Raw genomic sequence first — 18776 nt, forward strand, 5'->3', positions numbered from 1 at the left:
CACGCAGAGATATATGTGATCGTATACAAATGTAAGCTAGGTTTGAAATGATGATGTTTTAGTCAGATATTATATACGTTTGGGCTATGGGAATAGGGTGACGCGTGGGACCCACAGTGATGATGTTTTAGTCAGATATTATATACGTTTGGGCTATGGGAATAGGGCGACGCGTGGGACCCACAGTGATGATGTTTTAGTCAGATATTATACGTTTGGGCTATGGGAATAGGGGTGACGTGGGACCCACAGTGATGATGTTTTAGTCAGATATTATATACGTTTGGGCTATGGGAATAGGGTGACGCGTGGGACCCACAGTGATGATGTTTTTAGTCAGATATTATATAACGTTTGGGCTATGGGAATAGGGTGACGCGTGGGACCCACAGTGATGATGTTTTAGTCAGATATTATATACGTTTGGGCTATGGGAATAGGGGTGACGCGTGGGACCCACAGTGATGATGTTTTTAGTCAGATATTATATACGTTTGGGCTATGGGAATAGGGTGACGCGTGGGACCCACAGTGATGATGTTTTAGTCAGATATTATATACGTTTGGGCTATGGGAATAGGGCGACGCGTGGGACCCACAGTGATGATGTTTTAGTCAGATATTATATACGTTTGGGCTATGGGAATAGGGGCGAACGCGTGGGACCCACAGTGATGATGTTTTAGTCAGATATTATATACGTTTGGGCTATGGGAATAGGGTGACGCGTGGGACGCACAGTGATGATGTTTTAGTCAGATATTATATACGTTTGGGCTATGGGAATAGGGCGACGCGTGGGACGACAGTGATGATGTTTTAGTCAGATATTATATACGTTTGGGCTATGGGAATAGGGCGACGCGTGGGGACGCACAGTGATGATGTTTTAGTCAGATATTATATACGTTTGGGCTATGGGAATAGGGTGACGCGTGGGACCCACAGTGATGATGTTTTAGTCAGATATTATATACGTTTGGGCTATGGGAATAGGGTGACGGTGGGACCCACAGTGATGATGTTTTAGTCAGATATTATATACGTTTGGGCTATGGGAATAGGGCGACGCGTGGGACCCACAGTGATGATGTTTTAGTCAGATATTATATACGTTTGGGCTATGGGAATAGGGTGACGCGTGGGACCCACAGTGATGATGTTTTTAGTCAGATATTATATACGTTTGGGCTATGGGAATAGGGGTGACGCGTGGGACCCACAGTGATGATGTTTTAGTCAGATATTATATACGTTTGGGCTATGGGAATAGGGTGACGCGTGGGACCCACAGTGATGATGTTTTAGTCAGATATTATATACGTTTGGGCTATGGGAATAGGGTGACGCGTGGGACCCACAGTGATGATGTTTTTAGTCAGATATTATATACGTTTGGGCTATGGGAATAGGGTGACGCGTGGGACCCACAGTGATGATGTTTTAGTCAGATATTATATACGTTTGGGCTATGGGAATAGGGAGACGCGTGGGATGCACAGTGATGATGTTTTAGTCAGATATTATATACGTTTGGGCTATGGGAATAGGGTGACGCGTGGGACCCACAGTGATGATGTTTTTAGTCAGATATTATATACGTTTGGGCTATGGGAATAGGGTGACGCGTGGGACCCACAGTGATGATGTTTTAGTCAGATATTATATACGTTTGGGCTATGGGAATAGGGTGACGCGTGGGGACGCACAGTGATGATGTTTTAGTCAGATATTATATACGTTTGGGCTATGGGAATAGGGGAGACGCGTGGGACACACAGTGATGATGTTTTAGTCAGATATTATATACGTTTGGGCTATGGGAATAGGGTGACGCGTGGGGACGCACAGTGATGATGTTTTTAGTCAGATATTATATACGTTTGGGCTATGGGAATAGGGTGACGCGTGGGACCCACAGTGATGATGTTTTAGTCAGATATTATATACGTTTGGGCTATGGGAATAGGGTGACGCGTGGGACCCACAGTGATGATGTTTTAGTCAGATATTATATACGTTTGGGCTATGGGAATAGGGTGACGCGTGGGACCCACAGTGATGATGTTTTAGTCAGATATTATATACGTTTGGGCTATGGGAATAGGGTGACGCGTGGGGACGCACAGTGATGATGTTTTAGTCAGATATTATATACGTTTGGGCTATGGGAATAGGGTGACGCGTGGGACCCACAGTGATGATGTTTTAGTCAGATATTATATACGTTTGGGCTATGGGAATAGGGGTGACGCGTGGGACCCACAGTGATGATGTTTTAGTCAGATATTATATACGTTTGGGCTATGGGAATAGGGTGACGCGTGGGACACACAGTGATGATGTTTTAGTCAGATATTATATACGTTTGGGCTATGGGAATAGGGCGACGCGTGGGACACACAGTGATGATGTTTTAGTCAGATATTATATACGTTTGGGCTATGGGAATAGGGCGACGCGTGGGACGCACAGTGATGATGTTTTAGTCAGATATTATATACGTTTGGGCTATTGGAATAGGGCGACGCGTGGGACGCACAGTGATGATGTTTTAGTCAGATATTATATACGTTTGGGCTATGGGAATAGGGTGACGCGTGGGGACGCACAGTGATGATGTTTTAGTCAGATATTATATACGTTTGGGCTATGGGAATAGGGGTGACGCGTGGGACGCACAGTGATGATGTTTTAGTCAGATATTATATACGTTTGGGCTATGGGAATAGGGTGACGCGTGGGACCCACAGTGATGATGTTTTAGTCAGATATTATATACGTTTGGGCTATGGGAATAGGGTGACGCGTGGGACCCACAGTGATGATGTTTTAGTCAGATATTATATACGTTTGGGCTATGGGAATAGGGGTGACGCGTGGGACCCACAGTGATGATGTTTTAGTCAGATATTATATACGTTTGGGCTATGGGAATAGGGTGACGCGTGGGACACACAGTGATGATGTTTTAGTCAGATATTATATACGTTTGGGCTATGGGAATAGGGTGACGCGTGGGACCCACAGTGATGATGTTTTAGTCAGATATTATATACGTTTGGGCTATGGGAATAGGGTGACGCGTGGGACGCACAGTGATGATGTTTTAGTCAGATATTATATACGTTTGGGCTATGGGAATAGGGCGACGCGTGGGACCCACAGTGATGATGTTTTAGTCAGATATTATATACGTTTGGGCTATGGGAATAGGGTGACGCGTGGGACACACAGTGATGATGTTTTAGTCAGATATTATATACGTTTGGGCTATGGGAATAGGGTGACGCGTGGGACCCACAGTGATGATGTTTTAGTCAGATATTATATACGTTTGGGCTATGGGAATAGGGGTGACGCGTGGGACGCTACAGTGATGATGTTTTAGTCAGATATTATATACGTTTGGGCTATGGGAATAGGGTGACGCGTGGGACCCACAGTGATGATGTTTTAGTCAGATATTATATACGTTTGGGCTATGGGAATAGGGTGACGCGTGGGACCCACAGTGATGATGTTTTAGTCAGATATTATATACGTTTGGGCTATGGGAATAGGGTGACGCGTGGGACCCACAGTGATGATGTTTTAGTCAGATATTATATACGTTTGGGCTATGGGAATAGGGGTGACGCGTGGGACCCACAGTGATGATGTTTTAGTCAGATATTATATACGTTTGGGCTATGGGAATAGGGTGACGCGTGGGACCCACAGTGATGATGTTTTTAGTCAGATATTATATACGTTTGGGCTATGGGAATAGGGTGACGCGTGGGACGCACAGTGATGATGTTTTAGTCAGATATTATATACGTTTGGGCTATGGGAATAGGGCGACGCGTGGGACCCACAGTGATGATGTCAGGAACTAAATTGATCCAGAAGCATCAACAACTTTCCACTTCGCACTTCAATTAATTACTTTCAGGACTTTTATTTTTTAAAATCGTTTCAGCCCTTTTGAGTCTTTAAAATTAAAATGTACCTAACAGCTACAGAATATCCTCTTCACTGCTAGGCAATAGCCATGGATTTTGGCAGCAATTATCTGATTTGGGATCAGGGCCGGCAAGTTAATTGGCGAGCGAGAGAGATGAGTGTTCATAGGGTGAGGAGAAAGATACGTGGGATATACAGTACATAATATATTCCCGGTGAATGGCATGTGGTCTGGTCTCTACAGTATTGGGTTGGAGAGAGAGAGAGAGAGAGAGAGAGAGAGAGAGAGAGAGAGAGAGAGAGAGAGAGAGAGAGAGAGAGAGAGAGAGAGAGAGAGAGAGAGAGAGAGAAAGGAAGATAGAGAGAGGGAGGGAGAGTGGAGAGAGAATAGAGAGAGGGAGAGAGAGGAGGAAAGAGAGGGGGAAAGAGGGAGAGAGAGAGAAGAGGAGAGAGGGAGGGAGAATGGAGAGGGGGAGAGAGGGAGAGAGGGAGAAAGAAAGGGGGAGAGAGGGAGAGAGGGAGAAAGAAAGGGGGAGAGAGGGAGAGAGGGAGAAAGAAAGGGGGAGAGAGATAGGAAGGGAGGGAGGGAGGAAGGATAAAGATAGGAGAGAGGGACTAGTGTCTATCTATGGTGTATATCTGACTGAGCAGAGCAACCAGCTGATCTCCTCTGTTATTGTAATTAGCGTGTGTGTGTGTGTGTGTGTGTGTGTGTGTGTGTGTGTGTGTGTGTGTGTGTGTGCCTCATTGCAGCGTGGGCGCCAAACACAACGTGTGCCCTGAGCCCCGAGGTTCAGCCTGGGGAGCTGAAGAGCCATTTAACAGAATGAAAACAGATTGGCCAACACCACAATACGTCTAAAGATTACATCTAATAATAATAATAATAAGAGACATTCACATTAATTCTATTAACGGCTATCTCCAGCTGTGATGTTATTGTTTTCAGTAAGAATAGTTACTGTGTGGCAACAGGTAATATATATGAATTACATTCATGGTGCCATATAATATGATGAATTTGGCATCATCATGTTCATTCATTTGTATTGATTAAACAATAATAAAACAATACAAATGTTTCAAGTTGTTTTTTTCTTCATTTTTAAGTAAATGTTTTAGTACTAAAATACACAACAACATCCTTAGAATGCAGCTAAGATAGAGCTGTGGATATATAGATAGAGCTGTGGATATAGATAGAGCTGTGGATATATAGATAGAGCTGTGGATATAGATAGAGCTGTGGATATATTGATAGAGCTGTGGATATAGATAGAGCTGTGGATATAGATAGAGCTGTGGATATAGATAGAGCTGTGGATATAGATAGAGCTGTGGATATATAGATAGAGCTGTGGATATAGATAGAGCTGTGGATATAGATAGAGCTGTGGATATAGATAGAGCTGTGGATATAGATAGAGCTGTGGATATAGATGGAGCTGTGGATATAGATAGAGCTGTGGATATAGATAGAGCTGTGGATATAGATAGAGGTGTGGATATAGATAGAGCTGTGGATATATAGATAGAGCTGTGGATATAGATAGAGCTGTGGATATAGATAGAGCTGTGGATATATTGATAGAGCTGTGGATATATTGATAGAGCTGTGGATATATTGATAGAGCTGTGGATATATTGATAGAGCTGTGGATATATTGATAGAGCTGTGGATATATTGATAGAGCTGTGGATATATTGATAGAGCTGTGGATATATAGATAGAGCTGTGGATATAGATAGAGCTGTGGATATAGATAGAGCTGTGGATATAGATAGAGCTGTGGATATATAGATAGAGCTGTGGATATTGATAGAGCTGTGGATATATTGATAGAGCTGTGGATATATAGATAGAGCTGTGGATATAGATAGAGCTGTGGACATAGATAGAGCTGTGGATATATAGATAGAGCTGTGGATATAGATAGAGCTGTGGATATATAGATAGAGCTGTAGATATAGATAGAGCTGTGGATATAGATAGAGCTGTGGATATAGATAGAGCTGTGGATATAGATAGAGCTGTGGATATATTGATAGAGCTGTGGATATAGATAGAGCTGTGGATATAGATAGAGCTGTGGATATAGATAGAGCTGTGGATATAGATAGAGCTGTGGATATATAGATAGAGCTGTGGATATAGATAGAGCTGTGGATATAGATAGAGCTGTGGATATAGATAGAGCTGTGGATATAGATAGAGCTGTGGATATACTGATAGAGCTGTGGATATAGATAGAGCTGTGGATATAGATAGAGCTGTGGATATAGATAGAGCTGTGGATATAGATAGAGCTGTAGATATAGATAGAGCTGTGGATATATTGATAGAGCTGTGGATATATTGATAGAGCTGTGGATATATTGATAGAGCTGTGGATATATTGATAGAGCTGTGGATATATTGATAGAGCTGTGGATATATAGATAGAGCTGTGGATATAGATAGAGCTGTGGATATATTGATAGAGCTGTGGATATATTGATAGAGCTGTGGATATATTGATAGAGCTGTGGATATATTGATAGAGCTGTGGATATATTGATAGAGCTGTGGATATATAGATAGAGCTGTGGATATAGATAGAGCTGTGGATATAGATAGAGCTGTGGATATAGATAGAGCTGTGGATATATAGATAGAGCTGTGGATATTGATAGAGCTGTGGATATATTGATAGAGCTGTGGATATATAGATAGAGCTGTGGATATAGATAGAGCTGTGGACATAGATAGAGCTGTGGATATATAGATAGAGCTGTGGATATATAGATAGAGCTGTGGATATATAGATAGAGCTGTGGATATAGATAGAGCTGTGGATATAGATAGAGCTGTGGATATAGATAGAGCTGTGGATATAGATAGAGCTGTGGATATAGATAGAGCTGTGGATATATTGATAGAGCTGTGGATATAGATAGAGCTGTGGATATAGATAGAGCTGTAGATATAGATAGAGCTGTGGATATATTGATAGAGCTGTGGATATATTGATAGAGCTGTGGATATATTGATAGAGCTGTGGATATATTGATAGAGCTGTGGATATATTGATAGAGCTGTGGATATAGATAGAGCTGTGGATATAGATAGAGCTGTGGATATAGATAGAGCTGTGGATATAGATAGAGCTGTAGACATAGATAGAGCTGTGGATATTGATAGAGCTGTGGATATATAGATAGAGCTGTGGACATAGATAGAGCTGTGGACATAGATAGAGCTGTGGATATAGATAGAGCTGTGGATATAGATAGAGCTGTAGATATAGATAGAGCTGTGGATATAGATAGAGCTGTGGATATATTGATAGAGCTGTGGATATAGATAGAGCTGTGGATATAGATAGAGCTGTGGATATATTGATAGAGCCGTGGATATATTGATAGAGCTGTGGATATAGATAGAGCTGTGGATATATTGATAGAGCCGTGGAAATAGATAGAGCCGTGGATATAGATAGAGCTGTGGATATAGATAGAGCTGTGGATATATAGATAGAGCTGTAGATATAGATAGAGCTGTGGATATATTGATAGAGCTGTGGATATAGATAGAGCTGTGGATATATTGATAGAGCTGTGGATATAGATAGAGCTGTGGATATATTGATAGAGCTGTGGATATAGATAGAGCTGTGGATATAGATAGAGCTGTGGATATAGATAGAGCTGTGGATATATAGATAGAGCTGTAGATATAGATAGAGCTGTGGATATAGATAGAGCTGTGGATATAGATAGAGCTGTGGATATATTGATAGAGCCGTGGATATATTGATAGAGCTGTGGATATATTGATAGAGCTGTGGATATATTGATAGAGCTGTGGATATATTGATAGAGCTGTGGATATATTGATAGAGCTGTGGATATATTGATAGAGCTGTGGATATATAGATAGAGCTGTGGATATAGATAGAGCTGTGGATATAGATAGAGCTGTGGATATATAGATAGAGCTGTAGATATAGATAGAGCTGTGGATATAGATAGAGCTGTGGATATATTGATAGAGCTGTGGATATAGATAGAGCTGTGGATATATTGATAGAGCTGTGGATATAGATAGAGCTGTGGATATATTGATAGAGCTGTGGATATAGATAGAGCTGTGGATATAGATAGAGCCGTGGATATAGATAGAGCTGTGGATATATAGATAGAGCTGTAGATATAGATAGAGCTGTGGATATAGATAGAGCTGTGGATATAGATAGAGCTGTGGATATATTGATAGAGCCGTGGATATATTGATAGAGCTGTGGATATATTGATAGAGCCGTGGATATATTGATAGAGCCGTGGATATATTGATAGAGCTGTGGATATATTGATAGAGCCGTGGATATATTGATTTGTACAACTGTATTGTTGCTTGCATCCCAAATGACACCCTATTCACTATTTAGTGCACTACTTTTGACCAGGGCTCTGATCAACATAAGGGAATAAGGTGCAATTTGAGCCCTAATTTCTAATAAAGAGCAAACACACTCTACACTATCATTACACACACACACACACACACACACACACACACACACACACACACTACAGACAGCAGAACCCAGGGCATCAGAACCAATGAGACAGTAGGGAGCAGAGGGCTTACCAACAACAACAACAACTTAACCCCTTTATACTTGATCTTCAAAATAACCTGTATGTGTTGCCCTATGGAGTGCACTAGATGGGGAGTAGGGAGCCATTTGGGACAGCCTAAAGCAGGGCAGGGATACATGATGGGAAATGTATGTGTGTAAATAACATGGGGGGGAGTTGAGTCTACTCGCCTGTCTGTCTGTCTGTGTGTCTGTCTGTCTGTGCGTCTGTCTGTCTGTCTGTCTGTCTGTCTGTCTGTCTGTCTGTCTGTCTGTCTGTCTGTCTGTCTGTCTGTGAGAGTCTCCTCTGTGTCAGCCTCCATCTATCTAATCCTGGATGAAACAGACTCAGAGTCAAAAAGCCCAGAGTCATCAATGTCTGAGAAGGATTAAGACCAGAAGAGGAAAGATACGTACACACACACACACACACACACACACACACACACACACACACACACACAGTAGCATTGGAAAGTCATGTTAATAAACAGAATTATTTAGCAGCATTCTCCTAAACCAGAATTCAGCTGAGCTAAAAGTTTGGTAACAACATGTTTAAATCTCTTCTAACCCACACCGCAGTTCAAAGTCATAATTTGCACTAAATTATTCCACAGTATGTGAACGGCAAATACATACAACTCTGGTTTTAACTTTGTACATGCTGGTCACTGTCCCTCTCTGTTCCACTACAACGTCACTAACCCAGTGTCACTGTCCCACTCAGTTCGACTACAACGTCACTAACCCAGTGTCTCAGAGTCACTGTCCCTCTCTGTTCCACTACAACGTCACTAACCCAGTGTCACTGTCCCTCTCTGTTCCACTACAACGTCACTAACCCAGTGTCTCAGTCCCTCTCTGTTCCACTACAACGTCACTAACCCAGTGTCTCAGAGTCACTGTCCCACTCTGTTCCACTACAACGTCACTAACCCAGTGTCTCAGTCCCTCTCTGTTCCACTACAACGTCACTAACCCAGTGTCTCAGAGTCACTGTCCCACTCTGTTCCACTACAATGTCACTAACCCAGTGTCTCAGAGTCACTGTCCCACTCAGTTCCACTACAACGTCACTAACCCAGTGTCTCAGAGTCACTGTCCCACTCAGTTCGACTACAACGTCACTAACCCAGAGTCACTGTCCCACTCTGTTCCACTACAACGTCACTAACCCAGAGTCACTGTCCCACTCTGTTCCACTACAACGTCACTAACCCAGTGTCTCAGAGTCACTGTCCCACTCTGTTCCACTACAACGTCACTAACCCAGAGTCACTGTCCCACTCTGTTCCACTACAACGTCACTAACCCAGTGTCTCAGAGTCACTGTCCCACTCTGTTCCACTACAACGTCACTAACCCAGTGTCTCAGAGTCACTGTCCCACTCTGTTCCACTACAACGTCACTAACCCAGAGTCACTGTCCCACTCTGTTCCACTACAACGTCACAAACCCAGTGTCTCAGTCACTGTCCCTCTCTGTTCCACTACAACGTCACTAACCCAGTGTCTCAGTCCCACTCTGTTCCACTACAACGTCACAAACCCAGTGTCTCAGTCACTGTCCCTCTCTGTTCCACTACAACGTCACTAACCCAGAGTCACTGTCCCTCTCTGTTCCACTACAACGTCACTAACCCAGAGTCACTGTCCCTCTCTGTTCCACTACAACGTCACTAACCCAGTGTCTCAGAGTCACTGTCCCACTCAGTTCGACTACAACGTCACTAACCCAGTGTCACTGACCCACTCTGTTCCACTACAACGTCACTAACCCAGTGTCACTGTCCCACTCTGTTCCACTACAACGTCACTAACCCAGTGTCACTGTCCCACTCTGTTCCACTACAACGTCACTAACCCAGTGTCACTGTCCCACTCTGTTCCACTACAACGTCACTAACCCAGTGTCTCAGAGTCACTGTCCCACTCTGTTCCACTACAACGTCACTAACCCAGTGTCTCAGAGTCACTGTCCCACTCTGTTCCACTACAACGTCACTAACCCAGTGTCTCAGAGTCACTGTCCCACTCTGTTCCACTACAACGTCACTAACCCAGTGTCTCAGTCACTGTCCCACTCTGTTCCACTACAACGTCACTAACCCAGTGTCACTGTCCCACTCTGTTCCACTACAACGTCACTAACCCAGTGTCTCAGAGTCACTGTTCCACTCTGTTCCACTACAACGCCACTAACCCAGTGTCACTGTCCCACTCTGTTCCACTACAACGTCACTAACCCAGTGTCTCAGTGTCACTGTCCCACTCTGGTCCACTACAACGTCACTAACCCAGTGTCACTGTCCCACTCTGTCCCACTACAACGTCACTAACCCAGTGTCTCAGTGTCACTGTCCCACTCTGTTCCACTACAACGTCACTAACCCAGTGTCTCAGTCACTGTCCCACTCTGTTCCACTACAACGTCCACTAACCCAGTGTCTCAGAGTCACTGTCCCACTCTGTTCCACTACAACGTCACTAACCCAGTATCACTGTCCCACTCTGTTCCACTACAACGTCACTAACCCAGTGTCTCAGAGTCACTGTCCCACTCTGTTCCACTACAACGTCACTAACCCAGAGTCACTGTCCCACTCTGTTCCACTACAACGTCACTAACCCAGTGTCTCAGAGTCACTGTCCCACTCTGTTCCACTACAACGTCACTAACCCAGTGTCTCAGAGTCACTGTCCCACTCTGTTCCACTACAACGTCACTAACCCAGAGTCACTGTCCCACTCTGTTCCACTACAACGTCACTAACCCAGTGTCTCAGAGTCACTGTCCCACTCTGTTCCACTACAACGTCACTAACCCAGTGTCTCAGAGTCACTGTCCCACTCTGTTCCACTACAACGTCACTAACCCAGTGTCTCAGAGTCACTGTCCCACTCTGTTCCACTACAACGTCACTAACCCAGTGTCTCAGAGTCACTGTCCCACTCTGTTCCACTACAACGTCACTAACCCAGTGTCTCAGAGTCACTGTCCCACTCTGTTCCACTACAACGTCACTAACCCAGTGTCTCAGAGTCACTGTCCCACTCTGTTCCACTACAACGTCACTAACCCAGTGTCACTGTCCCACTCTGTTCCACTACAACGTCACTAACCCAGTGTCACTGTCCCACTCTGTCCCACTACTACGTCACTAACCCAGTGTCTCAGTGTCACTGTCCCACTCTGTTCCACTACAACGTCACTAACCCAGTGTCTCAGTCACTGTCCCACTCTGTTCCACTACAACGTCACTAACCCAGTGTCTCAGAGTCACTGTCCCACTCTGTTCCACTACAACGTCACTAACCCAGAGTCACTGTCCCACTCTGTTCCACTACAACGTCACTAACCCAGTGTCTCAGAGTCACTGTCCCACTCTGTTCCACTACAACGTCACTAACCCAGTGTCTCAGAGTCACTGTCCCACTCTGTTCCACTACAACGTCACTAACCCATAGTCACTGTCCCACTTTGTTCCACTACAACGTCACTAACCCAGTGTCTCAGAGTCACTGTCCCACTCTGTTCCACTACAACGTCACTAACCCAGTGTCTCAGAGTCACTGTCCCACTCTGTTCCACTGCAACGTCACTAACCCAGTGTCTCAGAGTCACTGTCCCACTCTGTTCCACTACAACGTCACTAACCCAGTGTCTCAGAGTCACTGTCCCACTCTGTTCCACTACAACGTCACTAACCCAGTGTCTCAGAGTCACTGTCCCACTCTGTTCCACTACAACGTCACTAACCCAGTGTCTCAGAGTCACTGTCCCACTCTGTTCCACTACAACGCCACTAACCGCAGAGTCACTGTCCCACTCTGTTCCACTACAACGTCACTAACCCAGTGTCTCAGAGTCACTGTCCCACTCTGTTCCACTACAACGTCACTAACCCAGTGTCACTGTCCCACTCTGTTCCACTACAACGTCACTAACCCAGTGTCTCAGAGTCACTGTCCCACTCTGTTCCACTACAACGTCACTAACCCAGTGTCTCAGAGTCACTGTCCCACTCTGTTCCACTACAACGTCACTAACCCAGTGTCTCAGAGTCACTGTCCCACTCTGTTCCACTACAACGTCACTAACCCAGTGTCTCAGAGTCACTGTCCCACTCTGTTCCACTACAACGTCACTAACCCAGTGTCTCAGAGTCACTGTCCCACTCTGTTCCACTACAACGTCACTAACCCAGAGTCACTGTCCCACTCTGTTCCACTACAACGTCACTAACCCAGTGTCTCAGAGTCACTGTCCCACTCTGTTCCACTACAACGTCACTAACCCAGTGTCTCAGAGTCACTGTCCCACTCTGTTCCACTACAACGTCACTAACCCAGTGTCTCAGAGTCACTGTCCCACTCTGTTCCACTACAACGTCACTAACCCAGTGTCTCAGAGTCACTGTCCCACTCTGTTCCACTACAACGTCACTAACCCAGTGTCTCAGAGTCACTGTCCCACTCTGTTCCACTACAACGTCACTAACCCAGTGTCTCAGAGTCACTGTCCCACTCTGTTCCACTACAACGTCACTAACCCAGTGTCACTGTCCCATTCTGTTCCACTACAACGTCACTAACCCAGTGTCTCAGAGTCACTGTCCCACTCTGTTCCACTACAACGTCACTAACCCAGTGTCTGCCAGTGAGGTACAACAACATGCACATAAGCACTGTGTGACAACTTTATAAAATGTATTTCAATTCCATATGTGCTGGCAGCCAACAACAAGTCTGTCAGTGAGGGTAGTCTAAAACATACATCCTTTATGTGTTGTCAGATAACATGTATGTTCATGTACAGTATATATATATATATATATATGTACAGTATATATATATATATATATATATATATATATATATATATATATATATATATATATATATATATATATATATACGCTGTGTCACATACGACAGGGTTTCCCAAACTCGGTCCAGCCCTAACACTGTTTTGCTTTTTGCCCCAGCACTACACAGCTGATTCAAATAAGCCAAGCTTGATGATGGGCAACAAACACACAACGTGCCCCCTGACGTTCTATATATAAAACATGTGTGTTGCCAGCTGTATGATGACCCTTGCTTGAAGCCATCCTCTGAGCAGCTGAAGGCAGTAGGATATAAAAGCTAATTAACATAGCACAGTTAGTCTCCCCCTCTGTTCTCCCCACAGAGTTATTAGCTCATTAACATAGCAGAGTTAGTCTCCCCCTCTATTCTCCCCACAGAGTTATTAGCTCATTAACACAGCAGAGTTAGTCTCCCCCTCTATTCTTCCCACAGAGTTATTAGAGTCCCCCTCGGCTGGGCTGGCTGTGTGTGGTGTGTATGTGAGAGGTACAGTGAGGGAAATAAGTATTTGACCCCTCTGCAAAACATTACTTAGTACTTGGTGGCAAAACCCTTGTTGGCAATCACAGAGGTCAGATGTTTCTTGTAGTTGGCCACCAGGTTTGCACACATCTCAGGAGGGATTTTGTCCAACTCCTCTTTGCAGATCTTCTCCAAGTCATTAAGGTTTTGAGGCTGACGTTTGGCAACTCGAACCTTCAGCTCCCTCCACAGATTTTCTATGGGATTAAGGTCTGGAGACTGGCTAGGCCACTCCAGGACCTTAATGTGCTTCTTCTTGAGCCACTCCTTTGTTGCCTTGGCCGTGTGTTTTAGGTCATTGTCATGCTGGAATACCCATCCACGACCCATTTTCAATGCCCTGGCTGAGGGAAGGAGGTTCTCACCCAAGATTTGACGGTACATGGCCCCGTCCATCGTCCCTTTGATGCAGTGAAGTTGTCCAGTCCCCTTAGCAGAAAAACAACCCCAAAGCATAATGTTTCCACCTCCATGTTTGACGGTGGGGATGGTGTTCTTGGGGTCATAGGCAGCTTTCATCCTCCTCCAAACACGGCGAGTTGAGTTGATGCCAAATAGCTCCATTTTGGTCTCATCTGACCACAACACTTTCACCCAGTTCTCCTCTGAATCATTCAGATGTTCATTGGCAAACTTCAGACAGGCCTGTATATGTGCTTTCTTGAACAGGGGGACCTTGCGGACGCTGCAGGATTTCAGTCCTTCACGGCGTAGTGTGTTACCAATTGTTTTCTTGGTGACTATGGTCCCAGCTGCCTTGAGATCATTGACAAGATCCTCCCGTGTAGTTCTGGGCAGATTCCTCACCGTTCTCATGATCATTGCAACTCCACGAGGTGAGATCTTGCATGGAGCCCCAGGCCGAGGGAGATTGACAGTTCTTTTGTGTTTCTTCCATTTGCGAATAATCGCACCAACTGTTGTCACCTTCTCCCCAAGCTGCTTGGCGATGGTGTGTATGTGAGAGGTGTGTGTGTGTGTGTGTGTGTGTATGTGAGAGGTGTGTGTGTGTGTGGTGTGTATGTGAGAGGTGTGTGTGTGTGTGGTGTGTATGTGAGAGGTATGTGTGTGTGTGTGTGTGTGGTCTGATTGGGACCCCAACTAGAGTAGAAGCAGATCATGTCTGTCTGTCTATGTGTCTGTCTGTCTGTCACACAGGCCTAAAGCAGGATGGGGAATTAAAATACACAATCCCTCTCTCTTCACTCTCTCCTCCACCTCTCCCCCTCTCTACCTTTCCCTCTCCCCCTCTCTACCTCTCCCTCTCCCCCTCTCTACCTTTCCCTCTCCCCCTCTACCTTTCCCTCTCCCCCTCTACCTTTCCCTCTCTCCCTCTCCCCCTCTCTACCTTTCCCTCTCCCCCTCTCTACCTTTCCCTCTCCCCCTCTACCTTTCCCTCTCCCCCTCTACCTTTCCCTCTCTACCTTTCCCTCTCCCCCTCTCTACCTCTCCCCCTCTCTACCTTTCCCTCTCCCCTCTCTACCTTTTCCCTCTCCCCCTCTCTACCTCTCCCCCTCTCTACCTTTCCCTCTCCCCCCTCTCTACCTCTCCCCCTCTCTACCTCTCCCTCTCCCCCTCTCTCCCTCTCCCCCTCTCTACCCTTTCCCTCTCCCCCTCTCTACCTTTCCCTCTCCCCCTCTCTACCTCTCCCCCTCTCTACCTTTCCCCCTCTCTACCTTTCCCTCTCCCCCTCTCTACCTCTCCCCCTCTCTACCTCTCCCCCTCTCTACCTTTCCCTCTCCCCCTCTCTACCTCTCCCCCTCTCTACCTTTCCCTCTCCCCCTCTCTACCTCTCCCCCTCTCTACCTTTCCCTCTCCCCCTCTCTACCTCTCCCCCTCTCTACCTCTCCACCTTTCCCTCTCCCCCTCTCTACCTTTCCCTCTCCCCCCTCTCTACCTTTCCCTCTCCCCCTCTCTACCTTTCCCTCTCCCCCTCTCTACCTCTCCACCTTTCCCTCTCCCCCTCTCTACCTTTCCCTCTCCCCCCTCTCTACCTCTCCCCCTCTCTACCTTTCCCTCTCCCCCTCTCTACCTCTCCCCCTCTCTACCTTTCCCTCTCCCCCTCTCCCCCTCTCTACCTCTCCACCTTTCCCTCTCCCCCTCTCTACCTCTCCCCCTCTCTACCTTTCCCTCTCCCCCTCTCCCCCTCTCTACCTCTCCACCTTTCCCTCTCCCCCTCTCTACCTCTCCACCTTTCCCTCTCCCCCTCTCCCCCTCTCTACCTCTCCACCTTTCCCTCTCCCCCTCTCTACCTCTCCACCTTTCCCTCTCCCCCTCTCTACCTTTCCTTCTCCCCTCTCTCTTTTTCTACCTTCCCCTCTCCCTCTCCCTATCTACCTCCCCCTCTCCCCCTCTCTCTTTTTCTACCTCTCCCTCTCTCTACCTTTCCTCTCTATCCATCTCTCATTCCCTGCTCTCCTTCTCTCCCAAGCCTTAATAGAAAGAGCGGACACCTGTGGACATTGCTGATCATTTCCTCGCGTTAAAGCGAAACGCAGTAACCCAATTATGTCTGAATCCCTTTCTTAAGGAGCCGTCCAGGCGGAGATTAAAGCATGACTGGTGGAGAACAGCCTTACCACGCCCAGCTCTGTTACACACACAAATAACTAGAACACACACTGTCTCTAATACATAACTAGAACACACACTGTCTCTAATACATAACTAGAACACACACTGTCTCTAATACATAACTAGAACACACACTGTCTCTAATACATAACTAGAACACACACTGTCTCTAATACATAACTAGAACACACTGTCTCTACTACATAACTAGAACACACTGTCTCTAATACATAACTAGAACACACACTGTCTCTAATACATAACTAGAACACACTGTCTCTAATACATAACTAGAACACACACTGTCTCTAATACATAACTAGAACACACTGTCTCTAATACATAACTAGAACACACTGTCTCTAATACATAACTAGAACACACTGTCTCTAATACATAACTAGAACACACACTGTCTCTAATACATAACTAGAACACACACTGTCTCTAATACATAACTAGAACACACACTGTCTCTAATACATAACTAGAACACACTGTCTCTAATACATAACTAGAACACACTGTCTCTAATACATAACTAGAACACACTGTCTCTAATACATAACTAGAACACACACTGTCTCTAATACATAACTAGAACACACACTGTCTCTAATACATAACTAGAACACACACTGTCTCTAATACATAACTAGAACACACACTGTCTCTAATACATAACTAGAACACACACTGTCTCTAATACATAACTAGAACACACACTGTCTCTAATACATAACTAGAACACACTGTCTCTAATACATAACTAGAACACACTGTCTCTAATACATAACTAGAACACACACTGTCTCTAATACATAACTAGAACACACACTGTCTCTAATACATAACTAGAACACACACTGTCTCTAATACATAACTAGAACACACACTGTCTCTAATACATAACTAGAACACACTGTCTCTAATACATAACTAGAACACACACTGTCTCTAATACATAACTAGAACACACACTGTCTCTAATACATAACTAGAACACACACTGTCTCTAATACATAACTAGAACACACTGTCTCTAATACATAACTAGAACACACTGTCTCTAATACATAACTAGAACACACACTGTCTCTAATACATAACTAGAACACACACTGTCTCTAATACATAACTAGAACACACACTGTCTCTAATACATAACTAGAACACACTGTCTCTAATACATAACTAGAACACACTGTCTCTAATACATAACTAGAACACACTGTCTCTAATACATAACTAGAACACACTGTCTCTAATACATAACTAGAACACACACTGTCTCTAATACATAACTAGAACACACTGTCTCTAATACATAACTAGAACACACACTGTCTCTAATACATAACTAGAACACACTGTCTCTAATACATAACTAGAACACACTGTCTCTAATACATAACTAGAACACACACTGTCTCTAATACATAACTAGAACACACTGTCTCTAATACATAACTAGAACACACACTGTCTCTAATACATAACTAGAACACACACTGTCTCTAATACATAACTAGAACACACTGTCTCTACTACATAACTAGAACACACTGTCTCTAATACATAACTAGAACACACTGTCTCTAATACATAACTAGAACACACACTGTCTCTAATACATAACTAGAACACACACTGTCTCTAATACATAACTAGAACACACACTGTCTCTAATACATAACTAGAACACACTGTCTCTAATACATAACTAGAACACACACTGTCTCTAATACATAACTAGAACACACTGTCTCTAATACATAACTAGAACACACTGTCTCTAATACATAACTAGAACACACTGTCTCTAATACATAACTAGAACACACTGTCTCTAATACATAACTAGAACACACACTGTCTCTAATACATAACTAGAACACACACTGTCTCTAATACATAACTAGAACACACACTGTCTCTAATACATAACTAGAACACACTGTCTCTAATACATAACTAGAACACACTGTCTCTAATACATAACTAGAACACACACTGTCTCTAAATACATAACTAGAACACACTGTCTCTAATACATAACTAGAACACACACTGTCTCTAATACATAACTAGAACACACACTGTCTCTAATACATAACTAGAACACACACTGTCTCTAATACATAACTAGAACACACTGTCTCTAATACATAACTAGAACACACACTGTCTCTAATACATAACTAGAACACACTGTCTCTAATACATAACTAGAACACA

General features: G+C 44.4%; 1 pseudogene; it reads right to left on the bottom strand.

Annotated features, from left to right (window-relative positions):
- Positions 1-18776, bottom strand: part of LOC121562559 — a 246114-nt pseudogene that overhangs the window by 212112 nt on the left and 15226 nt on the right.

This window comes from Coregonus clupeaformis, chromosome 18 (genome assembly GCF_020615455.1).
Source record: "Coregonus clupeaformis isolate EN_2021a chromosome 18, ASM2061545v1, whole genome shotgun sequence".
Classification (NCBI taxonomy): Eukaryota; Metazoa; Chordata; class Actinopteri; order Salmoniformes; family Salmonidae; genus Coregonus; species Coregonus clupeaformis.